Here is a 6,130-nt window from a genome sequence, read left to right as displayed (position 1 = left end):
TTTTACCCCATGTTTCTCAAAATGTACTTGACTTATAGACATCAAACATTAAGGGATTGTTTTATAGCAAGTAAAGTTATGCACCTGGTGTTCTCAATGGAATTTCACTCAGCTAGGCCGGAGTTATTGTCCTTCAGTAAGTGAAAAATACACATAAATTTTTAAAGTTTGTCTTGCAAACATCTAAAGAAATATTTTACATATAGTCATGAAACCATGTACAGTGACTGAAAGGAGTGGGGATAAGGCATCCTTGTCCTATGGACACACATCTAGATTGAAGTTAAAAACACGTTGAAAATATTCCTGGTGGGGTTTGAACTCGCCCCAAGAAAATTAACTTTGCCACGGATATTAGATGACTGCACAATAATAATAATGACAATTGAAGACTACTCAGGTGGAGCTAACCCATTCAGAATGACATTAATAGACGGATCTAAATATAGGTTTGAGCAAATGGTCCGTATACTCTAAATGGATTTTGATGACGTTTCTTCCTGAATGGTAGAGTAATGAATAATCTGAACTAATGCTAAATATTCTTTACGGTGTTTGATTTCCATAGTGGTCCTTAGTAAAGTATTACAGTTAGGACAAATGAAAGGCACATAGTGTCCTTATACCAATTTGGACTTATGTAAGCGTCCTTGCCCGATAGGATTTCGATCTGAAGATGTTAAAAACACCAGCGGTTACGTATGGGACATAACCAAAAATGTTCTGTTAAGTCAATACAGAATCACTTTAAAGTTTTAAGCCGCTTAAATGTAATACATATGTACATGTCAAGTTTGTTTTAAACATATATGCTTAATTTCAGGTAACGTTTTCATGGTTGTGAAAACTATCAGTAAGTAACTTGTTTTATTATAAATTTTGTTGTTGTTGTTTATTCCTGCCTGGTAGGTAGGTTATGAAAAAAAAGACGCCAAGCATATATCCCGTTTGGTATGGACTTATAGATACCTTGAAGTAGGCACTGTAACTAAAAAATTAAAATCGGATTTTTTAACATTTAGACTCCAAATTGCTAAGTGCATCAGATAATATAAACACAACATTAAAATGCTGTGTGTTATTTATTAAAAGAGATATTTACTCTAAAAAATTTAGTCCCCATAACATTTTTGGAAATAGGATAGACAACTCCTGTTCATTCAGACATAGAATGTAAACAAATCCAGGAACAACTTAACAGTACAAGGACATAAAACAACCTTTTTTATTTTCCTTCAGGACAAATACACATGATAGGTCATACTTGTAGTTAATAAACCAACATGTAAAACAATAAATTAGCTCATCAAAGAAATGAAGACTATTAACTTCACAATATTTTATTACCTCTCTTCATTATATTTATCATCTACATTCTACATTTTTTTTATGGAATTACCTTCCTTTATCTCATATAAGCCTTCTTATATTGCAATTTAATCAGTCAGTATTTTTACCTTAATTTTCAGACAAATAAATATATATTTTTTTAATCCATGGTTAGATGAAAAGCATATATCATATTAAAGAATACCATAAAATCATTTATCACACATGAATGCAAGGTATACAAAAGAAATAATGTTTAGCCTTGTTGCCAATGACAATGTTGAAAAATATTAAAGCTCAGATGGCATAACAGCGAGATAAAATCTTTTTCAAGTTAATAATCCCCAAACTTACGACTACAAAAATTTAAAGTATGTTGTTATTCCCATTTCAGTCCAACATAACTTAAGAAGTAAATACTACAAAGACTGTATATCAATTTTTTAAAATAAAATTCCACCAACATAATTTTTCTTATTTCTTTTATCTTGATTATGTAGTGTACTTATCTGGAATGATGAGATATTTTAAAATGTATATTTCTTTATTCCCCTGGATGGAAATAAATAAAACATATCAACAAAACAACCATATATACCAACCAAATTGTAAAATATCTAAGTTTTGTTGATGTTAGTAATTATATGTTGAGACATCAAAACAAAATAAAGTATAACTACAAAATTGTGGAACATCATTTCTGGATTAGATTAGACTGTATTATACAAATGTTTATATGAAAATATGTGACAAATCTGGTTAATAGAATATTAATTAAGTTATGGTAAAATGTTGAACTACTTTAACATTAATGTACAAGTGATGAATAAGTTCATCTAACCATTATTTTGATATTTTATGCATTATTAAGAAAACTATAACACACAAGAAATGACTCGCAGACAGTATAAGTTGCTGACTGGGTCAGTCTCCACCAAAAACATATTTCATGTGTGGGTCCATCTCAGTTTACAGATGGTGCATGGCTGTCTCTCTCTTGACTATACATCATGCAGCACAGTTGAGGTAAAGTCCTTTTCACATGACAACACACTTGTAGCACTTCTGGAAATACAAAAGTAAAACTTTATTACATAAAGAGCATAAACATAGCAGTTTGTAAGACAATTATAACATCATTTTTGACATTTGCAGATATACATAGAAATATATTATCAAGCAGCAAGATTGTGTTCCTACTTGGCTTGTTGCTTTATTTTGATTTTACATATACTTAGATTCACTTAATGACAAGTTATATAATAGGACTGTCCGAAAAGATTGCATATTTTATAACATTCGATATACATATTCAGTAGAATAGTGAAAACAATAAAAAGATAAATCTGATGATGTTCACCTATGATCTCACCTAAAAGCTCCAACAACAACCTACAACGTCTGATTAGTATATGATGTAATAATGATAAACTTCCTAAAGTGTTTTTATATAACATGCAAAACAATGAACTTGAGAACTGCCAAAACTTCACCTTATGAGTAATAGATGTTCACTTTTCCCCTTGTTGAAAGTGTTGTTTTTCTTAAAGCATTAACAATAGATATTTTAAGTACAGTGCAACCTCTGTAGAGCAACACCCTGTGGGATATACAAATAATTTTATTTATGTTGAGGTTGTTGTTCTGGAGAGGTAAATTTGATACTTATATTTCAGCTTAGGGAAATTCTTATGATGTTGTTTTTGAGAGGTTTTTGCTTCAGAGTGAGCTACTCTGGCCAGGTTGTACTGTATAAATTGCTTCAAACTCCAACTCTTTCAACTGAGCTAAATGGAGAAAAACAACAACATATTCTCCAAATTTAGAATTTCCTTGTTTACAATTTGACATTTAATGTTAGGCAACTATGCAGACATATTTTTATGTGATACAATGTCGCCTTTAACTATTTATTCCAATGAACAAATTGTCAGTCTTGACAAAATTATGTGAAAAAAAGGTCACAGTAAAAAATATTAATATAATCAGTTCATATATATTGCAAAATCAGCTTTACAGAACTCATAAGTGGCAAAATTAAATCTAAATGTTGCCTTTGTGATGTGCAGCACTGACCATGTCTTTTTATCACAAAAATTTACCTTATTTATATCTGTTACTTTCACATTACTTTTATGTCCTTTCTGTACTAACCATTGTCTTCAAGTTCTGAAATATTGTAAAACATTAATTCACACACTTTCTAGGCAACCAACATAAAATCAGTGTCAAAGCATTTGAATATAATTATTTTAATTTTGTTGATATAAAGACAAATGTACTTCATGTTTTTACTGACTGATACAATATACTGATAAATTTTTATTTCAATGTTTGTTATCAAAGTACATTTTCATTCTATTTTTAAAGTGTTTACATTACAAAGCCATCACACATTTATTACTAAAACATATCTATTAGCATTATCTTTAATGGAGATATGTACTTAGTAAATTGAGGGATACACAAGGCTACAGGAAAGAAATGCTTATGCCAGGCTGACATAAAGTCCAGAAGGTTCACATCTTGTCAGGAATGTCAGTCTTAAAGCTGTCTTGTACAATTATTTCAGAAGCAAGTATCTAGTCATACAGCATATAAATGCTTTGAGACCTTTGTTTAACATACAAAAGCATAATACCCCCTGCATTTATTCATAATGGTAACATCTTCTGGGACTGCCACATGGTAAGACAGGTCAAACAACTGTACATACTCAAACTTCTCCCTACCAAAACTGAAAATAAAAATTATACAATTCTTTCCCTTTATTTTTGTACAAAAGATGACCCATACATTTAATATAAACTTTTTACATATATTAATGTAAATATAATGAAATTAATAAAATATCTTATGACTAATTTTATGTTTAAAATTATAATTATTAATAAACATGAAGCTGAAGTGTTCTAATTTATAAGCTGCAATTAGTATTGAAAATAAAACAAAAAATTCCAACTATTGTATATATTAAAAAAAGTATCATGAACCTGATTATGAAACAGTCCCTGTTCAAATGTAATAACACATGACTGTCAGAAAATCAATGTAGGGTACTCTATAATGATATCATGAATGCCATCAATAAACTTCATATATAACAACGTATACCAGGATGTCAATGTAGCCTCTTTCTTGTTACTTCAACAGCTTCCAAAGACAGACTGCAACTACATGTATCAGACACTGAAAGTAAAATAAACAAATAATCATTACACAAGATAATTTTTTAAGTTAAATAAAGGGAGTTAATTAAATGCAATCTGAGAAATTATTGCTAAAACATAAAGGGAAGTAATTATCAATAAAATAGTTGAAGGAAAATGTATATATGGGAGGTAATTTAGAAAAAAAACTTCAAATGTCAGTATAATGACAGTTGACACTGACAATGACCTATATCAAAAATGCACAAGGTAAGAAACAGTAATCACTTGAAAAATGCATTATATTTCCTTGCAATTGCAATTGACTGTATGTAAGGGTTCCCTAGATGCAGTTATACTGAAATAAACTTTAGTCTAAATATAGCTAAGATCTATTTATATCTTTAAAAAAAGGAAGTCCCAAATTTCCACAGGAAATCACAGGCTCAAAATTTTAGTAACTAATATCAGCAAAGAGGTTTATATCTATACTTTTTAATAACTCTCGTCAAAGGTAGGGAAAAACTTACTGGAAAGGCAGACACTTCTGATCTAGTCATTTCAATACATTTTCAGCTCATTTGCATATAAGAAAAAATTTACAGAATTCCCCCTGTTTCCCTTCATTTTCAAACAATCTGTACGATGAATATAAACCAAAACATTCTCCTAAGTGTCAGCTATCAGATATATATTTTAACAAAGAATGTCAACTTACCTTGTTTTTAGAGGAAGACAAAATTCCAGCAACTTTCGCTTCCCCGCAAAAACTATACCGGTGTGCAAGTAAAAAAATCTCAAATGTGATTTTTGAAATAATACAGTCGGACCACAATTATTTCCCTTGAAACTAAAATGCTCTAGGTAAATGCCTACAACTTGAAGTGTCATTTGATTGTTAATTTAGAAAAGTATGCTTGTTTTAAAAAAACATTTCCTAGAATTATTTTTGTTACATTATTTTCCTGGAAAATCTAATCAGCTTTTAGATAATAAATTAAAATAGACCAAACCTGGAACAATTACAAAGGTTTTGAAATCAGAAACTCGTATCTTTGGCGCTGTCAGTAATGATTTTGTATAGCCGTACCCCTCTGGATTTTTTTACCTATATTGTTTTAAAAAACATAGCTGTCTAATACATCTAGGAGTTTTTAAAACAAATGAGTGAAAGGTTTTCTTTTAAAGATAATCTAAATACAAAAATGAGCATTTTACGCACTAAGACGGAACAAAGTAATGTTAGTTCATCCTCTTTTACCGTGACGCGTTTTCATTCAAATTAAATTTTCTTCAGTATTGATAGCTTTTAAATAGCAGCTTGAAAAAAGTAAAGGTAATATTTTTAAAGAAGACCTACAATAATAGTATAGAGACACTTGTGCATATTTTCGCAGTTTTGCATTTTAAAAAGAAGTCCATTGACACTGTACTTAACATGATTTCGTCGAGATCGTAATGTTCGAAATCTTACAAATCATAAAATAATTGTAAAGACAACAGTTTTTTTTATAATATCTCGTGTGGCAATTTGAGACCTTTTCACATAACACTGTCTTATAGTAAATGCTTTACTATATTAGTTTTGGGTAGCAGACAGCAACTTACATTACCTTTGGTGCTATTTTTGTTAACATTCCGTTTGATCATAA

The 6,130-nt window shown here is 29.9% G+C and overlaps 1 long non-coding RNA gene across 1 annotated transcript; it reads right to left on the bottom strand.

Annotated features, from left to right (window-relative positions):
• Nucleotides 1-1,352: 1,352 nt before the first annotated feature.
• On the bottom strand, nt 1,353-5,349 carry LOC123532898 (uncharacterized). The gene is made up of 5 exons (XR_008366202.1): nt 5,197-5,349; nt 4,444-4,518; nt 3,971-4,066; nt 3,432-3,498; nt 1,353-2,394 (listed from the first exon to the last, which is right to left on the bottom strand). It is a non-coding gene; the product is annotated as an uncharacterized LOC123532898 (long non-coding RNA).
• Nucleotides 5,350-6,130: the final 781 nt, after the last annotated feature.

Source organism: Mercenaria mercenaria, chromosome 11 (genome assembly GCF_021730395.1).
Source record: "Mercenaria mercenaria strain notata chromosome 11, MADL_Memer_1, whole genome shotgun sequence".
Taxonomy (NCBI): domain Eukaryota; kingdom Metazoa; phylum Mollusca; class Bivalvia; order Venerida; family Veneridae; genus Mercenaria; species Mercenaria mercenaria.
Note: the sequence above shows the minus strand (reverse complement) of the source record. Positions and strands in the feature narration are given on the sequence as shown.